We start from the raw sequence: 25,060 nt of genomic DNA, 5'->3' as shown, positions 1-25,060 counted from the left end.
CCGATGCACAATGCAAACTACAGGTAGTGCTGCAGGGCCCACACCCTTTTACTTGCCTTACAGAGCAGCTCTGGAGCTGTTACAGTGCCAAGCTGCTGAAAGAAATCAGCTTGAATGCTTCAGGGGCTGGGGCATGGCCAACATGAGCCCCACACCGAAGGAGGGTGGGGGTGTTTAATGCGAACTAAGGGTCATCCAAGCGCCGCAAAAGGCCGCCCTGCCCTGCATACCCCTTTTCTCTTTTCATATGCAGATGAGGGTTCCAGCCAACTTTGGCCCACTGCTTGGATGACATCACTGTATGCAAATCCGTCTTCTGCAGACCTTCCCCCAGGAATGCTTGAACTAGTTGTTGCATTTGGTTTGTTGTTTGGGGGTGCTTCAGTATTAGGCAGCCTTCTGCCCTCCCATGTTCATCTGAAAATATGTGTTCTCCCGGCAGTTGTTGTCCCCAGATGAGAGTTCCTTTGTGCTGCCTCAGTTGAATCTCCTTTACTTGACAGAGATGTGCCTGAGCAGCGGCCCTCCCCAGCCCTTTCCCAAATCATACTTATTTTGCATAGGAGATACCATGGTCATAAAGATTGTTCTCCCAGGGTGAGGTTCATTCATTGCATTCTGGGTATGCTGACCCCTGTGATTTCCCCAAATGTGGGAAACTCAACTGCATTATTTGTGGTAGTGGGGGACTGTGTTTGTGTTTTCCTCTGGTCAGCTCTGGTAAAAGTCAGATTTCTTTGTCTCAGATCTTCCTCTAGCCTTGTTCTTCTTTCGAGAGTTCCCTTGTGCTGCCTCAGTTGGATCTCTTTCACTTGACAGGGGGGTGCCCGAACAGCGACTTTCCCCAGCTCTAGCCCAACTCCTACTTACCTGCCAGGTGAGATACTATGATCATGAAGGTGCTTCTCCCAGGGCAAGGCTCACCCATTGCACTCTGGGTGTGCTGCTCCTGCGATTTCCCCAAATGTGGGAAACTTGACTGCATAATTTGTGTTTCCCCTGGTCGGCTCTCGTATAATTCAGATCTCTTTGTCTCAGGTCTCTCTCCAGCCTAGTTTGCTGTCTGTTTCCACTTCTCTTTTCTTGAGCCGCTGCCTTCTATGCCCTTGTGCACTCTCCTGACTTCTCCTGTCTGCTTACTTTGTGCCTTCCAACGCACAATGCATACTACAGGTAGTGCTGCAGGGCCCACACCCTTTTACTTGCCTTTCAGAGCAGCTCTGGAGCTGTTACAGTGCCCAGCTGCTGCAAGAAATCAGCTTGAATGCTTCAGGGGCTGGGGCATAGCCAACATGAGCCCCACACCGACGGAGGGTGGAGGTGTTTAATGCGAACTAAGGGTCATCCAAGCGCCGCAAAAGGCCGCCATGCCCTGCATACCCCTTTTCTCTTTTCATATGCAGATGAGGGTTCCAGCCAACTTTGGCCCACTGCTTGGATGACATCACCGTATGCAAATCCGTCTTCTGCAGACCTTTTCCCAGGAATGCTTGTACTAGTTGTTGCATTTGGTTTGTTGTTTGGGGGTGCTTCAGTATTAGGCAGCCTTCTGCTCTCCCATGTTCATCTGAAAATATGTGTTCTCCCTGCAGTTGTTGTCCCCAGATGAGAGTTCCCTTGTGCTGCCTCAGTTGAATCTCCTTTACTTGACAGAGATGTGCCTGAGCAGCGGCCCTCCCCAGCCCTATCCCAAATCATACTTATTTTGCATAGGAGATACCATTGTCATGAAGATTGTTCTCCCAGGGTGAGGTTCATTCATTGCATTCTGGGTATGCTGACCCCTGTGATTTCCCCAAATGTGGGAAACTCGACTGCATTATTTGTGGTAGTGGGGGACTGTGTTTGTGCTTTCCTCTGGTCAGCTCTGGTAAAAGTCAGATTTCTTTGTCTCAGATCTTCCTCTAGCCTTGTTCTTTTTTCGAGAGTTTCCTTGTGCTGCCTCAGTTGGAGCTCCTTCACTTGACAGGGGGGTGCCCGAACAGCGACCCTCCCCAGCTCTAGCCCAACTCCTACTTACCTGCCAGGTGAGATACTATGATCAGGAAGGTGCTTCTCCCAGGGCAAGGCTCACCCAATGCACTCTGGGTGTGCTGCTCCTACGATTTCCCCAAATGTGGGACACTTGATTACATAATTTGTGTTTCCTCTGGTCGGCTCTCGTATAATTCAGATCTCTTTGTCTCAGGTCTCTCTCCAGCCTAGTTTGCTGTCTGTTTCCACTTCTCTTTTCTTGAGCCGCTCCCTTCTATGCCCTTGTGCACTATCCTGACTTCTCCCGTCTGCTTACTTTGTGCCTTCCAAAGCACAATGCAAACTACAGGTAGTGCTGCAGGGCCCACACCCTTTTACTTGCTTTACAGAGCAGCTCTGGAGCTGTTACAGTGCCCAGCTGCTGCAAGAAATCAGCTTGAATGCTTCAGGGGCTGGGGCATAGCCAACATGAGCCCCACACCGAAGGAAGGTGGAGGTGTTTAATGCGAACTAGGGGTCATCCAAGCGCCGCAAAAGGCCGCCATGCCCTGCACACCCCATTTTTATTTTCATATGCAGACGAGGGTTGAAGCCAACTTTGACCCACTGCTTGGATGACATCACCATATGCAAATCCATCTGCTGCAGGCCTTCCCCCAGGAATGCTTGCACTAGTAGTTGCATTTGGTTTGTTGTTTGGGGGTGCTTCAGTATTAGGCAGCCTTCTGCCCTCCCATGTTCATCTGAAAATATGTGTTCTCCCTGCAGTTGTTGTCCCCAGATGAGAGTTCCCTTGTGTTGCCTCAGTTGAATCTCCTTTACTTGACAGAGATGTGCCTGAGCAGCGGCCCTCCCCAGCCCTATCCCAAATCATACTTATTTTGCATAGGAGATACCATGGTCATGAAGATTGTTCTCCCAGGGTGAGGTTCATTCATTGCACTCTGGGTATGCTGACCCCTGTGATTTCCCCAAATGTGGGAAACTCGACTGCATTATTTGTGGTAGTGGGGGACTGTGTTTGTGCTTTCCTCTGGTCAGCTCTGGTAAAAGTCAGATTTCTTTGTCTCAGATCTTCCTCTAGCCTTGTTCTTCTTTCGAGAGTTCCCTTGTGCTGCCTCAGTTGGATCTCCTTCACTTGACAGGGGGTGCCCGAGCAGCAATCCTCCACAGCTCTAGCCCAACTCCTACTTACTTGCCAGGTGAGATACTATGATCTTCACTGTTAGGGCAATCAGGATGTGGAATTCCCTGCCAGGGAAGGTGGTAATGGCGGACTCTGTAATTGGATTTAAAAAAGGAATGGATACATTTCTGAATGAAAAAGCTATCCAAGGTTATAATACTTAAAATATCAACATGGTTATTCCGGGGGTAACATGAGTTATAGTAGTTAACTAGTCATAAAACATTATTCAGCAAGTATGTAGAATCATCACAACTTAAAACAGGTTGAACACGATGGGCAATTTGCCTCTATTCAACCTCAAAAACTATGTTACTATATGTTACTATATTACTATGTTACTGTAGTATACAGAACACCACAATGTAATGAGCAGTGATAGTGAGCACTGATGAGGATACTAGAACTGACACTGAGCAGCAAGATGCAGCACTGGACTATTAGTAATGTACTGTAGTATGCTGAGCACCACAATGCAGCACAAGACAATGAGCAGTGATACTGAGCACTGATGAGGATACTACTGAGAACTGACACTGAGCAGGAGAGACACACTACTAGTATTACTGAGCAGCAATAAGTAACCACTGATACTGAGCACTGATATTGAGATTTCCACTGAGAGAACATAGCCACGTCCTCTCCGCTCTCTCTTCAATGCACGAGTAAAAATGGCGGCAACGCGCAGCTCTTTATATGGAATCCGAATCTCGCGAGAATCCGACAGCGGGATGATGACATTTTCCCTTGTTCAGGTTTTCCGAGTCAGGCGGGAACAACCGAGCCTGCCTCGGACCAGTGTAAACCACGTGGAGTTCGTCGGGAATTCGGTTCTCGGAGAACCGAACCCGCTCCTCTCTACCTTATACCCATCAATTTTTTTATTTTCAATCTAAGCCCCTGCAGTTTTCTGTAAGCATCTGCTTCGCTATGATGATCAACAAGTCACAAGGGCAAACACTCAGGGCTTGAGGCGTAGATCTTAGGACCAGCTGCTACAAGCATGGCAGAGGTGTCACTATCACTGGTGACACCCAGAGAGGTGGCGAGGGAGATTGTAATGCAGTGCGCGCAGATAAGCAGTGCAATGGTAAAAAGGAGGCATGGTTTCATAGGTAGGGACGTGGCCTGGTGGCCTGAATCTACATTTTGTTGCTCCGGGTGTCCCGGGGGTTGGGGGCTGCACCCGGGGACTAGTGTGTGTGCGGTGCTGGCTCCTGCACAGTGACAGTGCATGGCCACCGAGCATGACGCCTCCATTCTTGACCATGCTGTAATTGCAGTCGCACTGCAGTTCAGCGTGATCATATAAAATGGTGTAGCCTCCTGCTGGTGCAGACTGTATGTGCGCGCAGGAAGCCGCCACCATTTTTGTGATCACAGCGGCTGAATGTGATGTCATACAGCCGCTGTGACCACGCCCCCTGTGTCTCCTCCGTTGCAGACCCCATTTTGAAGCCTTGCCCCCGCACCGCTCCATCCCTGACTTGGAAATGGAGTGTTGCTGACCCCCCTCTCCCCCCCCCCCCCGGCCCCGATTGACAGGCAGAGGCGATCGCATTCTCTGCGGGGTGCCGCAGAAAATGTAGGCACATGCGTATGCTCTTAGCAATTTTTGCAGTTGGATCGCTTATTGTGATTGCAATCCAACCTGAATCAGGCCCTATTACCTATCACAATGCGCTGCGGGCAGTACAAAATTGGGTTAATATAGGAGTAAAACTCCCAGACCTGTGCTCCTTAACTGTACCTGGTGGCTAGTGGAGCGGCTGCCCAGTAATCAGTGTCCACGCCAGTGCGCACACGGTCCACCCCCTACGGCCACGCTCCCCTTCATCAGCGGCCTCGTGATCCGGTAGGGCGGTGTGTGTGTGACTGACCTTAGGAAGAAACTGGAGCCTCCGCTGCAGTGACCCAGCAACCAGGGCACGGGAGTATACAGCGCCGCTGGGAGTGATGAAGCTGCAGTAAAGATGTCTATTAGACCTAGCCTGCTGCAGCCCTTGTAGATTCTCATAAAACAAGTTCTTCTTTTCTTGTCAAAATTTATAGCTAAGAATAGGCTGCTTGAGGCAGGCCCCTGTTAAGAGGCCTGCTACTGAAGGCACCAACTACAAACTGAGCTCCCTGTTCATGGAAGCGGGGTTATAGAGGAGAATGCACTGAGCATCTTGGGAACAGTCAAAAGCTTTGAGCCGGTTGGTGCCTCAGATCAAGATCCTACTCTACACCCCAATGTGAATCCTTGTGGAGTCCAGTGTACCCCACAGAAGAAATTAATGTGTCACACCCATTGGCAGCAACCTTAGAATAGCTGCTGACGGGCACAATTGAGAAAGGAAGGGGGGGGGGGACATTTGAATCCAGCACATAGATGCAATTCAAATATGTAATTTGTACCTTCCTATTTTAAAATATAATGGATGAACCTCACCCTGTGAGAACAATCTTCATGATCAAGAGATCTCATATGCAAAATAAGTATGAGTTGGGATAGGGCTGGGGAGGGTGGCTGCTCGGGCAGCCCCTCCCCCGTCAAGTTAAGGAGATTCAACTGAGGACGCACAAGGGAACTCTCGTCTGGGGACAACAACTGCAGGGAGACCACATCTGTTCAGATGAACATGGGAGGGTGGAAGGCTGCCTAATATTGAAGCACCATCAAATATCAAACCATATGCAACAACTAGTACAAGCATTCCAGGGGGAAGGTCTGCAGAAGACGGATTTGCATACGGTGATGTCATCCAAGCAGTGGACCAAAGTTGGCTGGAACCCTCATCTGCATATGAAAAGAGAAAAGGGGCATGCAGGGCATGGCGGCCTTTTGCGGTGCTTGGATGACCCCTAGTTCGCATTAAACACCCCCACCCTCCTTTGGTGTGGGGCTCATGTTGGCCATGCCCCATCCCCTGAAGCATTCAAGCTGATTTCTTGCAGCAGCTGGGCACTGTAACAGCTCCAGAGCTGTTCTGTAAGGCAAGTAAAAGGGTGTGGGCCCTGCAGCACCACCTGTAGTTCGCATTGTGCGTTGGAAGGCACAAAGTAAGCAGACGGGAGGAGAAGTCAGGATAGTGCGCAAGGGCATCCTTTTCTCTTAGTCCGTAGAGGATGCTGGGGTCACATTAAGAACCATGGGGTATAGACGGGATCCGCAAGAGACATGGGCACTTTAAGACTTTCAAAGGGTGTGAACTGGCTCCTCCCTCTATGCCCCTCCTCCAGACTCCAGTTATAGGAACTGAGCCCAGGGAGACGGACATTTCGAGGAAAGGATTTATTGTTAAACTAAGGTGAGCATCTTACCAGCTCACACCTTAAGCATGCCGCAGAATGTGGCATTCAACAGAACACAAGCCAACGGCATGAACAATTGCAGCAAAAAGCTGACCAGAACCATAACACAACATGTGTATAACCACAAGTAATAACTGCAGACACAGTATGGACTGGGACGGGTGCCCAGCATCCTCTACGGACTAAGAGAAAAGGATTTACCGGTAGGTATTAAAATCCTATTTTCTCATACGACCTAGAGGATGCTGGGGTCACATTAAGAACCATGGGGTTATACCAAAGCTCTTGAACGGGTGGGAGAGTGCGTACGACTCTGCAGCACCGAATGACCCAACTTGAGGTTATCATCAGCCAAGGTATCAAACTTGTAAAACTTAGCAAAAGTGTTTACTAAATAGCTGCTCGGCAAAATTGCAATGCCGAGACTCCCCGACCAGCTGCCCAGGATGAACCCACCTTTCTAGTAGAATGGGTCTTCACCTATTTCAGTAACGGCAATCCTGCCGTGGAATGAGCATGCTGAATCTTACCACAGATCCAGCGCATAATGGTCTACATGGAAGCAGGACACCCAATCCTGTTGGGAGCATACAGGACAAACAGAGCCTCTGTTTTCCTAATCTGAACCGTTCTGGTGACATAAATTTTCAAAGTTCTGACCACAGCCAGAGACTTTGACTCAACGAAGGTGTCAGTGGCCAAAGGCACCATGTGGAAAGATGAACCACCTTCGGCAGAAATTGTTGACGTGTCCTCAATTCTGCTCTATCTTCATGAAAGATCAAATAAAGGATCTTGTGATACTGCATGGTTTGTACTGTTTTCCATGTGCTCCCAGATCTTTCAAGCAAGTAGCATGGTCAAGAAAGTTCTGTTTGAAAAGTAACAACATTTACTGTCATTGTTATAGAATTTGGGAGAAAAAACAAGAAGAAATCTGCACTGTTGACGCACTGGACAGAATGAATGAATCATAAAATATAACCTTTATTAAGTATGTATTAAAATTGGATAAATATTAATATTATTATCCCAAACTGCAGTGAAACATAAAGGTTAAAATCACAGAACTAACATACATGTGCATAAGAAGAATAAAGAGATGTGAAAAAAAGGTTTAAAAAGCGTGTCCGTGTGTGATTATTTTTGAAGGCACAACCCTGGCGGGGTTGTTTATATAGATATATATGTTGCTAATAATCACTTTCTAGCGTAATGTTATTAAATAGCTGTTAGTATCTATGTCGTCAGGTACCACTGGGTCGTATCCTATATACTCCCTTCACTCAATAGGGGTTACCTCCCGGGAAGCCATCCCCATTGGCGAATTTGTGGGGGTGATTGAGTATAACCGGTAAGCTAACCTCCAATTTGTGGGGTGCTTAGGTAGATGGGGATCACTTATTTCTCTGTGTCCCCTAAGACTATATTCCTAAATTCAATACCATAGGGGGATAGCTTTCTATATCGGATAAGGAATCACTTGATAGGGAAATCTCTATGCATCATGGAAAGATCATATTTATTAATATCCAAACTAAAAAAATGATGAATAGCTTTAATTTAGCTGTTTAGATATAGTTAATTGGCGAGATATACCAACAGGTGCGGTTGCCTTAAGGAATATGGCAATTCCAATATAAATAGCAGCCCTCCTTCATATAATCAGCCAGATCTTATTAAATCTGGTCCAGATATAGCCGTTCAGATATACTTAATTGACAACATATATCAATCGGTGGGGTTGCCTTAAGGAATATAGCAATTCCAATTCTCATATAAATAGCAACCTTCCTTCATATATTCAGCCAGATCTTATTTAATCTGATCTAGGCGTAGGCAATAATGCTTTCCTTAGAGGTATAGCCACCTCAATTCTTATTAGGAAGCAAAGTGTCTGTCATAATGGTTTATCCAATTCATCTAAGAAATAATATATTCCATGTGTCAGAGATTCATTACTCTCTATTTACACTGTTAAAGAGTTAATTCTTATTATGTTACAGTGTAATGAAATTATCATATAGGGAGATGTGGCAATTCCATGTGCTATATATATAATAACCCTTAGTGGTCCAGATTCCACAATGAGGAATTTTCTTATAAACCGCTGAAACACACAGCTGTTTGACTGACTTCCAAATATATCTATCTCACTTTGTAACAGTCTTATGATAGAGAAACTGTTACATATTCGGTCACTTAGTTATCTAAAGGTAAACAGACTCAGTGTGAGGGTAATATAATATATCAAATGCGCTGTCAATAATCGTGGTAACTGGTGTAATAATGTGGTATATTGAGTATGCTAGTAAGGCATATAACTGCTCTCCAGCCTTTAAGTGTTACCAATCAATTTGTTACACTGTAAAGGATTTATGGTGTCCTGTTAGGACATGCAGCTGCTAGGCTGACTCAAAGATTTATCCATTTGTAACAATTATGTAACAGTTATATACATGTTACTGGTATTACATAGAAATAGTATGACACAGGCCAGCAGTCCCATGTGTCTAGATTCCACAATAGGAGATTTTCTTTGTCTTATAAACTGCTGGAACACACAGCTGCTAGACTGACTTCAAATATATATATTACTTTGTAACAGTCTTATAGTAAAGAGACTGTTACACACTGTCATTTAGTTATCTCAAGGTTAGCAGATTCTGTGTGAGGATAGTGTTCTGTTAGAACATGCAGCTGCTAGGCTGACTCATAGAAAATGTATCCATTTGTAACAAATGACACATACAGCATTAAATTAATATCTATAGCAGCCCATGTGACATCTCTACTCTTATCATAATTGTCTGGTTATTGCCAATCTGGACAGCAGGAGTGATATATATTCACTAGTCCCAATATCCCATCATATAAATATACCCACACTGATATACTTTCTTATCAAGAGTTATTAGTAGCTATCTGTATGCACTTTAGACATTGTAATTGCTAAGTGACATCATATCTAGTGTATTCCTTTCTTATAGCTCAGCTTCTATTCCCTATTAGTGGAGACTAACAGCTAACATCATAATCATATATTTTTGTTTTATAACATTTCACATGAGTCAAATACACGAGGACACGCCGTGCCCTACACGCGTGTTTCACTGCATCTATGGCAACTTACATTAAAGCTAACAAGAAAGCACACTCGTTCTGTCTTTAAACAGATAAAAGAAACCCCAATAATATGGGGCATGCAAAAATTTAGATAAAACTCAGTTTTGCTCCTCTCCACGGAAATCTTTAGTAAAAGGCGAAAGATTTGTTCGTTCTGAAGAGAAACCAGAGCATGACCAAGATTCCACCTGTCGCCTGAGTGCCATGCCAGCAGTCCTCATTCAGCTCAAAGTGAGCACCCAATATGAAAGAAAGAAAGCAGATTTCTCACCAGGCTTCCCCTTGCTATAAGCATGGTTTGTACTCTTTTCCATGTGCTCCCAGATCTTTCAAGCAATTAGTATGGTCAAGAAAGTTCTGCTTGAAAAGAAACAGACATTTACTGTCATTGTTATACAAATAAACTTACATTAAAGCCAACAAGAAAGCTCACTCGTTCTGTCTTTAAACTGATAAAAGAAACCCCAATAATATGGGGCATGCAAAAATTGAGATAAAACTCAGTTTTGCTCCTCTCCACGGATAATCTTTAATAAAAGGCGAAAGATTTGTTCATTCTGAAGAGAAACCAGAGCATGACCAAGATTCCACCTGTCGCCTGAGTGCCATGCCAGCAGTCCTCATTCAGATCAAAGTGAGCGCCCAATTTGAAAGAAAGCAGATTTCTCACCTGGCTTCTCCTTGCTATAAGCATGGTTTGTACTGTATTCCATGTGCTCCCAGATCTTTCAAGTAAGTAGCATGGTCAAGAAAGTTCTGTTTGAAAAGAAACAAACATTTACTGTAATTTCTATGCAAATGAGCTTTCATTAAAGCACACTCATTCTATCTTTAAACCGATAAAAGAAACCCCAAAAAGATGGGGCATGCAAAAATTGAGGTAAAACTCAGTTTTGCTCCTCTCCACGGAAATCTTTAGTAAAAGGCGAAAGATTTGTTCGTTCTGAAGAGAAACCAGAGCATGACCAAGATTTTCATCTGAAAATATGTGTTCTCCCTGCAGTTGTTGTCCCCAGATGAGAGTTCCCTTGTGCTGCCTCAGTTGAATCTCCTTTACTTGACAGAGATGTGCCTGAGCAGCGGCCCTCCCCAGCCCTATCCCAAATCATACTTATTTTGCATAGGAGATACCATGGTCATGAAGATTGTTCTCCCAGGGTGAGGTTCATTCATTGCATTCTGGGTATGCTGACCCCTGTGATTTCCCCAAATGTGGGAAACTCGACTGCATTATTTGTGGTAGTGGGGGACTGTGTTTGTGCTTTCCTCTGGTCAGCTCTGGTAAAAGTCAGATTTCTTTGTCTCAGATCTTCCTCTAGCCTTGTTCTTCTTTCGAGAGTTCCCTTGTGCTGCCTCAGTTGGATCTCCTTCACTTGACAGGGGGTGCCCGAGCAGCAATCCTCCACAGCTCTAGCCCAACTCCTACTTACCTGCCAGGTGAGATACTATGATCTTCACTGTTAGGGCAATCAGGATGTGGAATTCCCTGCCAGGGAAGGTGGTAATGGCGGACTCTGTAATTGGATTTAAAAAAGGAATGGATACATTTCTGAATGAAAAAGCTATCCAAGGTTATAATACTTAAAATATCAACATGGTTAATCCGGGGGTAACATGAGTTATAGTAGCTAACTAGTCATAAAACATTATTCAGCAAGTATGTAGAATCATCACAACTTAAAACAGGTTGAACACGATGGGCAATTTGCCTCTATTCAACCTCAAAAACTATGTTACTATATGTTACTATATTACTATGTTACTGTAGTATACAGAAAACCAAAATGCAATGAACAGTGATAGTGAGCACTGATGAGGATACTAGAACTGACACTGAGCAGCAAGATGCAGCACTGGACTATTAGTAATGTACTGTAGTATGCTGAGCACCACAATGCAGCACAAGACAATGAGCAGTGATCTGAGCACTGATGAGGATACTACTGAGAACTGACACTGAGCAGGAGAGACACACTACTAGTATTACTGAGCAGCAATAAGTAACCACTGATACTGAGCACTGCTATTGAGATTTCCACTGAGAGAACATAGCCACGTCCATTCCGCTCTCTCTTCAATGCACGAGTAAAAATGGCGGCAACGCGCAGCTCTTTATATGGAATCCGAATCTCGCGAGAATCCGACAGCGGGATGATGACATTTTCCCTTGTTCAGGTTTTCCGAGTCAGGCGGGAACAACCGAGCCTGCCTCGGACCAGTGTAAACCACGTGGAGTTCGTGGGGAATTCGGTTCTCGGAGAACCGAACCCGCTCCTCTCTACCTTATACCCATCAATTTTTTTATTTTCAATCTAAGCCCCTGCAGTTTTCTGTAAGCATCTGCTTCGCTATGATGATCAACAAGTCACAAGGGCAAACACTCAGGGCTTGAGGCGTAGATCTTAGGACCAGCTGCTACAAGCATGGCAGAGGTGTCACTATTACTGGTGACACCCAGAGAGGTGGCGAGGGATATTGTAATGCAGTGCGCGCAGATAAGCAGCGCAATGGTAAAAAGGAGGCATGGTTTCATAGGTAGGGACGTGGCCTGGTGGCCTGAATCTACATTTTGTTGCTCCGGGTGTCCCGGGGGTTGGGGACTGCACCCGGGGACTAGTGTGTGAGCGGTGCTGGCTCCTGCACAGTGAAAAGGCATGGCCACCCAGCATGACGCCTCCCTTCTTGACCATGCTGTAATTGCAGTCGCACTGCAGTTCAGCGTGATCATAAAAAATGGTGTAGCCTCCTGCTGGTGCAGACTGTATGTGCGCGCAGGAAGCCGCCACCATTTTTGTGATCACAGCGGCTGAATGTGATGTCATACAGCCGCTGTGACCACGCCCCCTGTGTCTCCTCCATTGCAGACCCCATTTTGAAGCCTTGCACCCGCACCGCTCCATCCCTCACTTGGAAATGGAGTGTTGCTGACCCACCTATCCCCCCCCCCCCCGCCCCGATTGACAGGCAGAGGCGATCGCATTCTCTGCGGGGTGCCGCAGAAAATGCAGGCACATGCGTATGCTCTTAGCAATTTTTGCAGTTGGATCGCTTATTGTGATTGCAATCCAACCTGAATCAGGCCCTATTACCTATCACAATGCGCTGCGGGCAGTACAAAATTGGGTTAATATAGGAGAAAAACCCCCAGACCTGTGCTCCTTAACTGTACCTGGTGGCTAGTGGAGCGGCTGCCCAGTAATCAGTGTCCACGCCAGTGCGCACACGGTCCACCCCCTACGGCCACGCTCCCCTTCAACAGCGGCCTCGTGATCCGGAAGGGTGGTGTGTGTGTGACTGACCTTAGGATGAAACCGGAGCCTCCGCTGCAGTGACCCAGCAACCAGGGCACGGGAGTATACAGCGTCGCTGGGAGTGATGAAGCTGCAGTAAAGATGTCTATTAGACCTAGCCTGCTGCAGCCCTTGTAGATTCTCATAAAACAAGTTCTTCTTTTCTTGTCAAAATTTATAGCTAAGAATAGGCTGCCTGAGGCAGGCCCCTGTTAAGTGGCCTGCTACTGAAGGCACCAACTACAAACTGAGCTCCCTGTTCATGGAAGCGGGGTTATAGAGGAGAATGCACTGAGCATCTTGGGAACAGTCAAAAGCTTTGAGCCGGTTGGTGCCTCAGATCAAGATCCTACTCTACACCCCAATGTGAATCCTTGTGGAGTCCAGTGTACCCCACAGAAGAAATTAATGTGTCACACCCATTGGCAGCAACCTTAGAATAGCTGCTGACGGGCACAATTGAGAATGGAAGGGGGGGGGGGGACATTTGAATCCAGCACATAAATGCAATTCAAATATGTAATTTGTACCTTCCTATTTTAAAATATAATGGATGAACCTCACCCTGTGAGAACAATCTTCATGATCAAGAAATCTCATATGCAAAATAAGTATGAGTTGGGATAGGGCTGGGGAGGGTGTCTGCTCTGGCAGCCCCTCCCCCGTCAAGTTAAGGAGATTCAACTGAGGAAGCACAAGGGAACTCTCGTCTGGGGACAACAACTGCAGGGAGACCACATCTTTTCAGATGAACATGGGAGGGCGGAAGGCTGCCTAATACTGAAGCACCATCAAATATCAAACCATATGCAACATCTAGTACAAGCATTCCTGGGGGAAGGTCTGCAGCAGACGGATTTGCATACAGTGATGTTATCCAAGCAGTGGGCCAAAGTTGGCTGGAACCCTCATCTGCATATGAAAAGAGAAAAGGGGCGTGCAGGGCATGGCGGCCTTTTGCAGTGCTTGGATGACCCCTAGTTCTCATTAAACACCCCCACCCTCCTTTGGTGTGGGGCTCATGTTGGCCATGCCCCATCCCCTGAAGCATTCAAGCTGATTTCTTGCAGCAGCTGGGCACTGTAACAGCTCCAGAGCTGTTCTGTAAGGCAAGTAAAAGGGTGTGGGCCCTGCAGCACCACCTGTAGTTCGCATTGTGCGTTGGAAGGCACAAAGTAAGCAGACGGGAGGAGAAGTCAGGATAGTGCGCAAGGGCATCCTTTTCTCTTAGTCCGTAGAGGATGCTGGGGTCACATTAAGAACCATGGGGTATAGACGGGATCCGCAAGAGACATGGGCACTTTAAGACTATCAAAGGGTGTGAACTGGCTCCTCCCTCTATGCCCCTCCTCCAGACTCCAGTTATAGGAACTGTGCCCAGGGAGACGGACATTTCGAGGAAAGGATTTATTGTTAAACTAAGGTGAGCATCTTACCAGCTCACACCTTAAGCATGCCGCAGAACGTGGCATTCAACAGAACACAAGCCAACGGCATGAACAATTGCAGCGTGGCCTAAGTTAAAGGGGGTGTGACTTCGCGGGAGGACCCGCGATCGCGAGTCACGCCCCCGTTTTCGGCACTGAGGGGGCATGCCCAGCGCTCTGTGAGCCGCTGGCATGCCACCTCTCCCTCTGACTTCAGTGAATAGACGCTGTGCGCATGCGCACAGCGTCTATTCACCGCTGCTCTGCTAAGCAGGGCAGCGACAGACAGAGCCTCCCAACTGTCCTCCCCACCGCGGGACACTGCGGCCCGCAGGTGGGACAGCGGGACAGTCCCCAAAAAACGGGACTGTCCCGCGAAAATCGGGACAGTTGGGAGGTATGATATGGGGCATGCAAAAATTGAGATAAAACTCAGTTTTGCTCCTCTCCACGGAAATCTTTAATAAAAGGCGAAATATTTGTTAGTTCTGAAGAGAATCCAGAGCATGACCAAGATTCCACCTGTCGCCTGAGTGCCATGCCAGCAGTTCTCATTCAGCTGAAAGTGAGCACCCAATTTGAATGAAAGAAAGCAGATTTCTCACCAGGCTTACCCTTGCTATAAACATGGTTTGTACTCTTTTCCATGTGCTCCCAGATCTTTCAAGCAATTAGTGTGGTCAAGAAAGTTCTGTTTGAAAAGAAACAAACATTTACTGTAATTTCTATGCAAATGAGCTTACATTAAAGCACACTCGTTCTATCTTTAAACAGATAAAATAAAACCCCAATAAGATGGGGCAAGGAAAAAATGAGATAAAACTCAGTTTTGCTCCTCTCCACGGAAATCTTTAGTAAAAGGCGAAAGATTTGTTCGTTCTGAAGAGAAACCAGAGCATGACCAAGATTCCACCTGTCGCCTGAGTGCCATGCCAGCAGTTCTTATTCAGCTCAAAGTGAGCACCCAATTTGAAAGAAAGAAAGCAGATTTCTCACCAGGCTTCCCCTAGCTATAAACATGGTTTGTATTTTTTTCCATGTGTTCCCAGATCTTTCAAGCAATTAGTATAGTCAAGAAAGTTCTGTTTGAAAAGAAACAAACATTTACTGTCATTTCTATGCAAATGAGCTTACATTAAAGCACACTCGTTCTATCTTTAAACCGATAAAATAAAACCCCAATAAGATGGGGCATGCAAAATTTGAGATAAAACTCAGTTTTGCTCCTCTCCATGGAAATCTTTAGTAAAAGGCGAAAGATTTGTTCGTTCTGAAGAGAAACCAGAGCATGACCAAGATTCCACCTGTCGCCTGAGTGCCATGCCAGCCAGGGCCGGCTCCAGGCCTACTAGCACCCTGAGCGAGAAAATGTAAAAGTGCCCCCCCCCCATGCGCGCGCCGAAGGCGCGCGCGCCCTTGGAAAAGTGGGTGTGGCCTCTTGAAAAAGTGGGCGTGGTCTCGTCCCCCAGCAGTGCCAGCTACACATGACATGCCCTCCAGCAGTGCCAGCTACACGTGCTAGTGTTCACTTTTTAGGGCAGGTTGCTGATCACAGGGAGGGCACATTTTTAAGTTAGGTGGGCAAAATGATGTACATACTGTAATGCTTGTTGTTCCCATTTCCACACGCTAAAGCATGGACAGTGCGCGCCGAAGGCGCGCAGCAAAAATTTAGGGGAGTTACTTCGTGGGGAAGGTGCGTAGCCACATTATAGTGGCAATTCACATTACACCACACAGTAGTGCAGCTAATACACATTGCACCAGGTAGAACCTCCTATAAGAGCACGTTAGACACATTGCGCCAGGTAGAGCACTGAGACACACTGCCCAGCCACAGACGCCTAGCGGGAACACTACATGATATGCCCCCCAGCAGTGCCAGCTACACATGACATGCCCCCCAGCAGTGCCAGCTACACGTGACATGCCCCCCAGCAGTGCCAGCTACATAAATGGCCACACAGTTCCAGATGGATAAATGCCCCCACAGCGCAGATATGCCCCCACAGTGCCACATACATTAATGCCCTCACAGTGCAAGATATGCCCCCACAGTGCAAGAAATGTCCCCACAGTGCAAGAAATGCCCCCACAGTGCAAGAAATGCCCCCACGGTGCCAGATACATAAATGCCCCCACGGTGCCAGATACATAAATGCCCCCACGGTGCCAGATACATAAATGCCCCCACGGTGCCTGATACATAAATGCCCCCACGGTGCCAGATACATAAATGCCCCCACGGTGCCAGATACATAAATGCCCCCACGGTGCCAGATACATAAATGTCCCCACGGTGCCTGATACATAAATGCCCCCACGGTGCATGATACATAAATGCCCCCACGGTGCATGATACATAAATGCCCCCACGGTGCCTGATACATAAATGCCCCCACGGTGCCTGATACATAAATGCCCCCACAGAGCCAGATAAATGCCCCCACAGTGCCAGATATGTCCCCACAGTGCCAGATATGCCCCCACAGTGCCAGATATGCCCCCACGGTGCCAGAAATGCCCCCACAGTGCCAGATAAATGCCCCCAGTGCCAGATAAATGCCCCCACAGTGCCAGATAAATGCCCCCACAGAGCCAGATAAATGCCCCCACAGTGCCAGAAATGCCCCCACAGTGCCAGAAATGCCCCCACAGTGCCAGATATGCCCCCACAGTGCCAGATATGCCCCCACAGTGCCAGATATGCCCCCACAGTGCCTGATATGTCCCCACAGTGCCAGAAATGCCCCCACAGTGCCAGAAATGCCCCCACAGTGCCAGATAAATGCCCCCACAGAGCCAGATAAATGCCCCCACAGAGCCAGATAAATGCCCCCACAGTGCCAGAAATGCCCCCACAGTGCCAGAAATGCCCACACAGTGCCAGAAATGCCCCCACAGTGCCAGAAATGTCCCCACAGTGCCTGATATGTCCCCACAGTGCCAAATATGCCCCCACAGAGCCAGATATGCAATGCCCCCACAGTGCCAGAAATGCCCCCACAGTGCCAGAAATGCCCCCCACAGAGCCAGAAATGCCCCCACAATGCCAGAAATGCCCCCACATAACCAAAAATGCCCCCTGTGTGCCAGAAATGCCCCCACAGTGCGGATCTCCCCCCCCCAAAAAAAAAAAAATACCTGCGGCGCTGGGGAGGAGTACTGCTGTCCGCCTGTGTGGGAGCGCTGGCGGGCGGGCGGGAGGCCGGGCGAGTGAGCCTGAGCCTGGGTCCGGGCTGGCGGGCGGGTGGGCGGCCACTTGTGCAGGCGGGCTATGCGCGGCGCCGGCGTCTGACGTTAGATACCGGCGCCGCGCAGCGCGCATACACAGCGCGACCGCCAAATGCTGCAGCAGCACACACACAGGGCCGGCTCCAGCATCGAATATGGCGGCGCCAGCGCGTGGCGCCCATTAAGGGTGGCGCCCTGCGCGGCCGCTCTATTCGAACATGCCTAGAGCCGGCCCTGATGCCAGCAGTCCTCATTCAGCTCAAAGTGAGCACCCAATTTGAAAGAAAGAAAGCAGATTTCTCACCAGGCTTCCCCTTGCTATAAGCATGGTTTGTACTCTTTTCCATGTGCTCCCAGATCTTTCAAGCAATTAGTATGGTCAAGAAAGTTCTGCTTGAAAAGAAACAGACATTTACTGTCATTGTTATACAAATAAACTTACATTAAAGCTAACAAGAAAGCACACTCGTTCTGTCTTTAAACTGATAAAAGAAACCCCAATAATATGGGGCATGCAAAAATTGAGATAAAACTCAGTTTTGCTCCTCTCCACGGAAATCTTTAATAAAAGGCGAAATATTTGTTAGTTCTGAAGAGAAACCAGAGCATGACCAAGATTCCACCTGTCGCCTGAGTGCCATGCCAGCAGTCCTCATTCAGATCAAAGTGAGCGCCCAATTTGAAAGAAAGCAGATTTCTCACCTGGCTTCTCCTTGCTATAAGCATGGTTTGTACTGTATTCCATGTGCTCCCAGATCTTTCAAGCAAGTAGCATGGTCAAGAAAGTTCTGTTTGAAAAGAAACAAACATTTACTGTCATTTCTATGCAAATGAGCTTTCATTAAAGCACACTCATTCTATCTTTAAACCGATAAAAGAAACCCCAAAAAGATGGGGCATGCAAAAATTGAGGTAAAACTCAGTTTTGCTCCTCTCCACGGAAATCTTTAGTAAAAGGCGAAAGATTTGTTCGTTCTGAAGAGAAACCAGAGCATGACCAAGATTTTCATCTGAAAATATGTGTTCTCCCTGCAGTTGTTGTCCCCAGATGAGAGTTCCCTTGTGCTGCCTCAGTTGAATCTCCTTTACTTGACAGAGATGTGCCTGAGCAGCGGCCCTCCCCAGCCCTATCCCAAATCATACTTATTTTGCATAGGAGATACCATGGTCATGAAGATTGTTCTCCCAGGGTGAGGTTCATTCATTGCATTCTGGGTATGCTGACCCCTGTGATTTCCCCAAATGTGGGAAACTCGACTGCATTATTTGTGGTAGTGGGGGACTGTGTTTGTGCTTTCCTCTGGTCAGCTCTGGTAAAAGTCAGATTTCTTTGTCTCAGATCTTCCTCTAGCCTTGTTCTTCTTTCGAGAGTTCCCTTGTGCTGCCTCAGTTGGATCTCCTTCACTTGACAGGGGGTGCCCGAGCAGCAATCCTCCACAGCTCTAGCCCAACTCCTACTTACCTGCCAGGTGAGATACTATGATCTTCACTGTTAGGGCAATCAGGATGTGGAATTCCCTGCCAGGGAAGGTGGTAATGGTGGACTCTGTAATTGGATTTAAAAAAGGAATGGATACATTTCTGAATGAAAAAGTTATCCAAGGTTATAATACTTAAAATATCAACATGGTTAATCCGGGGGTAACATGAGTTATAGTAGCTAACTAGTCATAAAACATTATTCAGCAAGTATGTAGAATCATCACAACTTAAAACAGGTTGAACACGATGGGCAATTTGCCTCTATTCAACCTCAAAAACTATGTTACTATATGTTACTATATTACTATGTTACTGTAGTATACAGAAAACCAAAATGCAATGAACAGTGATAGTGAGCACTGATGAGGATACTAGAACTGACACTGAGCAGCAAGATGCAGCACTGGACTATTAGTAATGTACTGTAGTATGCTGAGCACCACAATGCAGCACAAGACAATGAGCAGTGATACTGAGCACTGATGAGGATACTACTGAGAACTGACACTGAGCAGGAGAGACACACTACTAGTATTACTGAGCAGCAATAAGTAACCACTGATACTGAGCACTGATATTGAGATTTCCACTGAGAGAACATAGCCACGTCCATTCCGCTCTATCTTCAATGCACGAGTAAAAATGGCGGCAACGCGCAGCTCTTTATATGGAATCCGAATCTCGCGAGAATCCGACAGCGGGATGATGACATTTTCCCTTTTTCAGGTTTTCCGAGTCAGGCGGGAACAACCGAGCCTGCCTCGGACCAGTGTAAACAACGTGGAGTTCGTGGGGAATTCGGTTCTCGGAGAACCGAACCCGCTCCTCTCTACCTTATACCTATCAATTTTTTTATTTTCAATCTAAGCCCCTGCAGTTTTCTGTAAGCATCTGCTTCGCTATGATGATCAACAAGTCACAAGGGCAAACACTCAGGGCTTGAGGCGTAGATCTTAGGACCAGCTGCTACAAGCATGGCAGAGGTGTCACTATCACTGGTGACACCCAGAGAGGTGGCGAGGGAGATTGTAATGCAGTGCGCGCAGATAAGCAGCGCAATGGTAAAAAGGAGGCATGGTTTCATAGGTAGGGGCGTGGCCTGGTGGCCTGAATCTACATTTTGTTGCTCCGGGTGTCCCGGGGGTTGGGGGCTGCACCCGGGGACTAGTGTGTGAGCGGTGCTGGCTCCTGCACAGTGAAAGGGCATGGCCACCCAGCATGACGCCTCCCTTCTTGTCCATGCTGTAATTGCAGTCGCACTGCAGTTCAGCGTGATCATAAAAAATGATGTAGCCTCCTGCTGGTGCAGACTGTATGTGCGCGCAGGAAGCCGCCACCATTTTTGTGATCACAGCGGCTGAATGTGATGTCATACAGCCGCTGTGACCACGCCCCCTGTGTCTCCTCCGTTGCAGACCCCATTTTGAAGCCTTGCCCCCGCACCGCTCCATCCCTGACTTGGAAATGGAGTGTTGCTGACCCACCTATCCCCCCCCCCCGCCCCGATTGACAGGCAGAGGCGATCGCATTCTCTGCGGGGTGCCACAGAAAATGCAGGCACATGCGTATGCTCTTAGCAATTTTTGCAGTTGGATCGCTTATTGTGATTGCAATCCAACCTGAATCAGGCCCTATTACCTATCACAATGCGCTGCGGGCAGTACAAAATTGGGTTAATATAGGAGAAAAACCCCCAGACCTGTGCTCCTTAACTGTACCTGGTGGCTAGTGGAGCGGCTGCCCAGTAATTAGTGTCCACGCCAGTGCGCACACGGTCCACCCCCTACGGCCACGCTCCCCTTCATCAGCGGCCTCGTGATCCGGAAGGGTGGTGTGTGTGTGACTGACCTTAGGATGAAACCGGAGCCTCCGCTGCAGTGACCCAGCAACCAGGGCATGGGAGTATACAGCGCCGCTGGGAGTGATGAAGCTGCAGTAAAGATGTCTATTAGACCTAGCCTGCTGCAGCCCTTGTAGATTCTCAAAAAACAAGTTCTTCTTTTCTTGTCAAAATTTATAGCTAAGAATAGGCTGCCTGAGGCAGGCCCCTGTTAAGTGGCCTGCTACTGAAGGCACCAACTACAAACTGAGCTCCCTGTTCATGGAAGCGGGGTTATAGAGGAGAATGCACTGAGCATCTTGGGAACAGTCAAAAGCTTTGAGCCGGTTGGTGCCTCAGATCAAGATCCTACTCTACACCCCAATGTGAATCCTTGTGGAGTCCAGTGTACCCCACAGAAGAAATTAATGTGTCACACCCATTGGCAGCAATCTTAGAATAGCTGCTGACGGGCACAATTGAGAATGGAAGGGGGGGGGGGACATTTGAATCAAGCACATAAATGCAATTCAAATATGTAATTTGTACCTTCCTATTTTAAAATATAATGGATGAACCTCACCCTGTGAGAACAATCTTCATGATCAAGAGATCTCATATGCAAAATAAGTATGAGTTGGGATAGGGCTGGGGAGGGTGGCTGCTCGGGCAGCCCCTCCCCCGTCAAGTTAAGGAGATTCAACTGAGGAAGCACAAGGGAACTCTCGTCTGGGGACAACAACTGCAGGGAGACCACATCTTTTCAGATGAACATGGGAGGGCGGAAGGCTGCCTAATACTGAAGCACCATCAAATATCAAACCATATGCAACATCAAGTACAAGCATTCCTGGGGGAAGGTCTGCAGCAGACGGATTTGCATACAGTGATGTTATCCAAGCAGTGGGCCAAAGTTGGCTGGAACCCTCATCTGCATATGAAAAGAGAAAAGGGGCGTGCAGGGCATGGCGGCCTTTTGCAGTGCTTGGATGACCCCTAGTTCTCATTAAACACCCACACCCTCCTTTGGTGTGGGGCTCATGTTGGCCATGCCCCATCCCCTGAAGCATTCAAGCTGATTTCTTGCAGCAGCTGGGCACTGTAACAGCTCCAGAGCTGTTCTGTAAGGCAAGTAAAAGGGTGTGGGCCCTGCAGCACCACCTGTAGTTCGCATTGTGCGTTGGAAGGCACAAAGTAAGCAGACGGGAGGAGAAGTCAGGATAGTGCGCAAGGGCATCCTTTTCTCTTAGTCCGTAGAGGATGCTGGGGTCACATTAAGAACCATGGGGTATAGACGGGATCCGCAAGAGACATGGGCACTTTAAGACTATCAAAGGGTGTGAACTGGCTCCTCCCTCTATGCCCCTCCTCCAGACTCCAGTTATAGGAACTGTGCCCAGGGAGACGGACATTTCGAGGAAAGGATTTATTGTTAAACTAAGGTGAGCATCTTACCAGCTCACACCTTAAGCATGCCGCAGAACGTGGCATTCAACAGAACACAAGCCAACGGCATGAACAATTGCAGCAAAAAGCTGACCAGAACCATAACACAACATGTGTATAACCACAAGTAATAACTGCAGACACAGTATGGACTGGGACGGGTGCCCAGCATCCTCTACAGACTAAGAGAAAAGGATTTACCGGTAGGTATTAAAATCCTATTTTCTCATACGACCTAGAGGATGCTGGGGTCACATTAAGAACCATGGGGTTATACCAAAGCTCTTGAACGGGTGGAAGAGTGCGTACGACTCTGCAGCACCGAATGACCCAACTTGAGGTTATCATCGGCAAGGATGCAGTGGCGTTAATGTTTCCTGGTGTCAACCTGTATTATTTCAGTAGATATTGAAATGAGGATGCATCTTGCTGCCTTTCCAATGAAGCAAGTTTAATTTAGTAATAGGTGAAAAACCATCCCTACAAAGATGTTAATCAGATACTTGGCTTTGTGGACACTTTTCAGAGAACAAATTTGTTAGCATAAAAATAAAGCCAGAAAATGAAGAGCTGTTTAATCACTCAATTGGATTTTTTTGCCAGCATATTTCTTTTTCTCTGCAAACCACTGCTAAATTGTGCTTCCTAGCTGTTTTTATAAAATCACTGAATCAAATCTAACTCTGATTACATCAGAGAAGGCCAGGTACCCTACACCATAACAGGGGTTTTTGAAATTTTGACTTGTCTACTTAAAGATCACCAAAATCTGATAACAAGGTCAATTACATCCCTGGGTGGGATTGAACCACCAACCCTTTGGTTAATAACCAATCACACTAACCAATTGCGCCACAGAGACACTTTGCAAAAGTCCATACTGACAAAGGCTAATAAGCATTCATCTAGAACGTTTCCTAGAAAAACTTTTAAAAGTCAATAATCTGGAGAGTTTTTGTAAGATGTTTCTTCCATCAACCAACGAAGAAACACATTGTTACTTTCCCATGATGAGTGAGTGCTTCAAGATCTCTTGCACTTACATGTGCAGCAGAGTACTGTAATGAAAGCATGCTGGGTTCATAACCCAGAGGTAGGCAGATTGAAACTATCCTCTGCTATATGCATTTTTTTTTGTTAATTAAAGTAATCCAAAACTGGGATTGATATTTTTTCTCTTTTATTTTTACTTAAAGTACAATAACTTTTACCATTTTAATATGTTTTAATAGTATATTGACAGTATTGTTTTCTTTCAAAAATCCACTTAATTTTCTTTACCCGATTATTAAAATGGTAATTGACAAAAACAAACTACATTGTCACCAGAAGAGCAATACAAAATGTACAAGTGATATATTAAAATCATCTTTCCAGCTTGAATTTCAATGATGCATTGGGGCAACGATTTTGTGAGAAACATCTTCACCCTTAAATAAAGATTTTCTTAATTCCTTACCTGTGTGCTAATTAGATATCACCTTGTTTTCACATTAAACAGACTTCCACATGAGAAAGCAGCAAGGATGCAGTGGCGTTAATGTTTCCTGGTGTCAACCTGTATTATTTCAGTAGATATTGAAATGAGGATGCATCTTGCTGCCTTTCCAATGAAGCAAGTTTAATTTAGTAATAGGTGAAAAACCATCCCTACAAAGATGTTAATCCGATACTTGGCTTTGTGGACACTTTTCAGAGAACAAATTTGTTAGCATAAAAATAAAGCCAGAAAATGAAGAGCTGTTTAATCACTCAATTGGATTTTTCTGCCAGCATATTTCATTTTCTCTGCAACCCACTGCTAAATTGTGCTTCCTAGCTGTTTTTTGATAAAATCACTTAATCAAATCTAACTCTGATTACATCAGAGTAGGCCAGGTACCCTACACCATAAGACGGGGTTTGAAATTTTGACTTGTCTACTTAAAGATCACCAAAATCTGATGACAAGGTCAATAACATCCCTGGGTGGGATTGAACCACCAACCCTTTGGTTAATAACCAAACACACTAACCGATTGCACCACAGAGACACTTTGCAAACGTACATACTGACAAAGGCTAATAAGCATTCATCTAGAACAATTCCTAGAAAACTTTAAAAAGTCAATAATCTGGAGAGATTTTGTAAGATGTTTCTTCCATCAACCAATGAAGAAACGCATTGGTACTTTCCCATGATGAGTGAGTGCTTCAGGATCTCTTGCACTTACATGTGCAGCAGAGTACTGCAATGGAAGCATGCTGGGCCCATAACCCAGAGGTAGGCAGATTGAAACTATCCTCTGCTATATGCATTTTTTTTTGTTAATTAAAGTAATCCAAAACTGGGATTGATATTTTTGCTCTTTTATTTTTACTTAAAGTACAATAACTTTTACCATTTTAATTTGTTTTAATAGTATATTGACAGTATTGTTTTCTTTCAAAAATCCACTTAATTTTCTTTACCCTATTATTAAAATGGTAATTGACAAAAACAAACTACATTGTCACCAGAAGAGCAATACAAAATGTACAAGTGATATATTAAAATCATCTTTCCAGCTTGAATTTCAATGATGCATTGGGGCAACGATTTTGTGAGAAACATCTTCACCCTTAAATAAAGATTTTCTTAATTCCTTACCTGTGTGCTAATTAGATATCACCTTGTTTTCACATTAAACAGACTTCCACATGAGAAAGCAGCAAGGATGCAGTGGCGTTAATGTTTCCTGGTGTCAACCTGTATTATTTCAGTAGATATTGAAATGAGGATGCATCTTGCTGCCTTTCC

The 25,060-nt window shown here is 46.3% G+C and overlaps 15 non-coding genes across 15 annotated transcripts; 7 read left to right on the top strand and 8 right to left on the bottom strand.

The window, feature by feature from the left end:
• Positions 1 to 546: 546 nt before the first annotated feature.
• On the top strand, positions 547 to 710 carry LOC135006631 (U1 spliceosomal RNA). Its single transcript, XR_010206806.1, has one exon. It is a non-coding gene; the product is annotated as a U1 spliceosomal RNA (small nuclear RNA).
• Positions 711 to 862: 152 nt separating this feature from the next.
• On the top strand, positions 863 to 1,025 carry LOC135006461 (U1 spliceosomal RNA). Its single transcript, XR_010206659.1, has one exon. It is a non-coding gene; the product is annotated as a U1 spliceosomal RNA (small nuclear RNA).
• A 671-nt stretch (positions 1,026 to 1,696) lies between these two features.
• LOC135006347 (U1 spliceosomal RNA) lies at positions 1,697 to 1,860 on the top strand. The gene has a single exon (XR_010206550.1). It is a non-coding gene; the product is annotated as a U1 spliceosomal RNA (small nuclear RNA).
• A 152-nt stretch (positions 1,861 to 2,012) lies between these two features.
• Positions 2,013 to 2,175, top strand: LOC135006547 (U1 spliceosomal RNA). Its single transcript, XR_010206732.1, has one exon. It is a non-coding gene; the product is annotated as a U1 spliceosomal RNA (small nuclear RNA).
• A 671-nt stretch (positions 2,176 to 2,846) lies between these two features.
• Positions 2,847 to 3,010, top strand: LOC135006623 (U1 spliceosomal RNA). Its single transcript, XR_010206799.1, has one exon. It is a non-coding gene; the product is annotated as a U1 spliceosomal RNA (small nuclear RNA).
• A 6,631-nt stretch (positions 3,011 to 9,641) lies between these two features.
• LOC135006567 (U5 spliceosomal RNA) lies at positions 9,642 to 9,757 on the bottom strand. Its single transcript, XR_010206745.1, has one exon. It is a non-coding gene; the product is annotated as a U5 spliceosomal RNA (small nuclear RNA).
• A 286-nt stretch (positions 9,758 to 10,043) lies between these two features.
• LOC135006609 (U5 spliceosomal RNA) lies at positions 10,044 to 10,160 on the bottom strand. Its single transcript, XR_010206786.1, has one exon. It is a non-coding gene; the product is annotated as a U5 spliceosomal RNA (small nuclear RNA).
• A 270-nt stretch (positions 10,161 to 10,430) lies between these two features.
• Positions 10,431 to 10,546, bottom strand: LOC135006564 (U5 spliceosomal RNA). Its single transcript, XR_010206742.1, has one exon. It is a non-coding gene; the product is annotated as a U5 spliceosomal RNA (small nuclear RNA).
• A 144-nt stretch (positions 10,547 to 10,690) lies between these two features.
• LOC135006454 (U1 spliceosomal RNA) lies at positions 10,691 to 10,854 on the top strand. The gene has a single exon (XR_010206652.1). It is a non-coding gene; the product is annotated as a U1 spliceosomal RNA (small nuclear RNA).
• Positions 10,855 to 14,695: 3,841 nt separating this feature from the next.
• LOC135006614 (U5 spliceosomal RNA) lies at positions 14,696 to 14,808 on the bottom strand. The gene has a single exon (XR_010206790.1). It is a non-coding gene; the product is annotated as a U5 spliceosomal RNA (small nuclear RNA).
• A 275-nt stretch (positions 14,809 to 15,083) lies between these two features.
• Positions 15,084 to 15,199, bottom strand: LOC135006587 (U5 spliceosomal RNA). Its single transcript, XR_010206764.1, has one exon. It is a non-coding gene; the product is annotated as a U5 spliceosomal RNA (small nuclear RNA).
• Positions 15,200 to 15,474: 275 nt separating this feature from the next.
• Positions 15,475 to 15,590, bottom strand: LOC135006590 (U5 spliceosomal RNA). Its single transcript, XR_010206767.1, has one exon. It is a non-coding gene; the product is annotated as a U5 spliceosomal RNA (small nuclear RNA).
• A 2,437-nt stretch (positions 15,591 to 18,027) lies between these two features.
• Positions 18,028 to 18,143, bottom strand: LOC135006599 (U5 spliceosomal RNA). The gene has a single exon (XR_010206776.1). It is a non-coding gene; the product is annotated as a U5 spliceosomal RNA (small nuclear RNA).
• A 270-nt stretch (positions 18,144 to 18,413) lies between these two features.
• LOC135006563 (U5 spliceosomal RNA) lies at positions 18,414 to 18,529 on the bottom strand. The gene has a single exon (XR_010206740.1). It is a non-coding gene; the product is annotated as a U5 spliceosomal RNA (small nuclear RNA).
• A 144-nt stretch (positions 18,530 to 18,673) lies between these two features.
• LOC135006442 (U1 spliceosomal RNA) lies at positions 18,674 to 18,837 on the top strand. Its single transcript, XR_010206640.1, has one exon. It is a non-coding gene; the product is annotated as a U1 spliceosomal RNA (small nuclear RNA).
• The last annotated feature ends 6,223 nt before the right edge of the window (positions 18,838 to 25,060 follow it).

This window comes from Pseudophryne corroboree, unplaced genomic scaffold (assembly GCF_028390025.1).
Source record: "Pseudophryne corroboree isolate aPseCor3 unplaced genomic scaffold, aPseCor3.hap2 scaffold_213, whole genome shotgun sequence".
Classification (NCBI taxonomy): Eukaryota; Metazoa; Chordata; class Amphibia; order Anura; family Myobatrachidae; genus Pseudophryne; species Pseudophryne corroboree.
The sequence above is the reverse complement of the archived record's forward strand: the minus strand, read 5'-3'. Positions and strand labels throughout refer to the sequence as shown.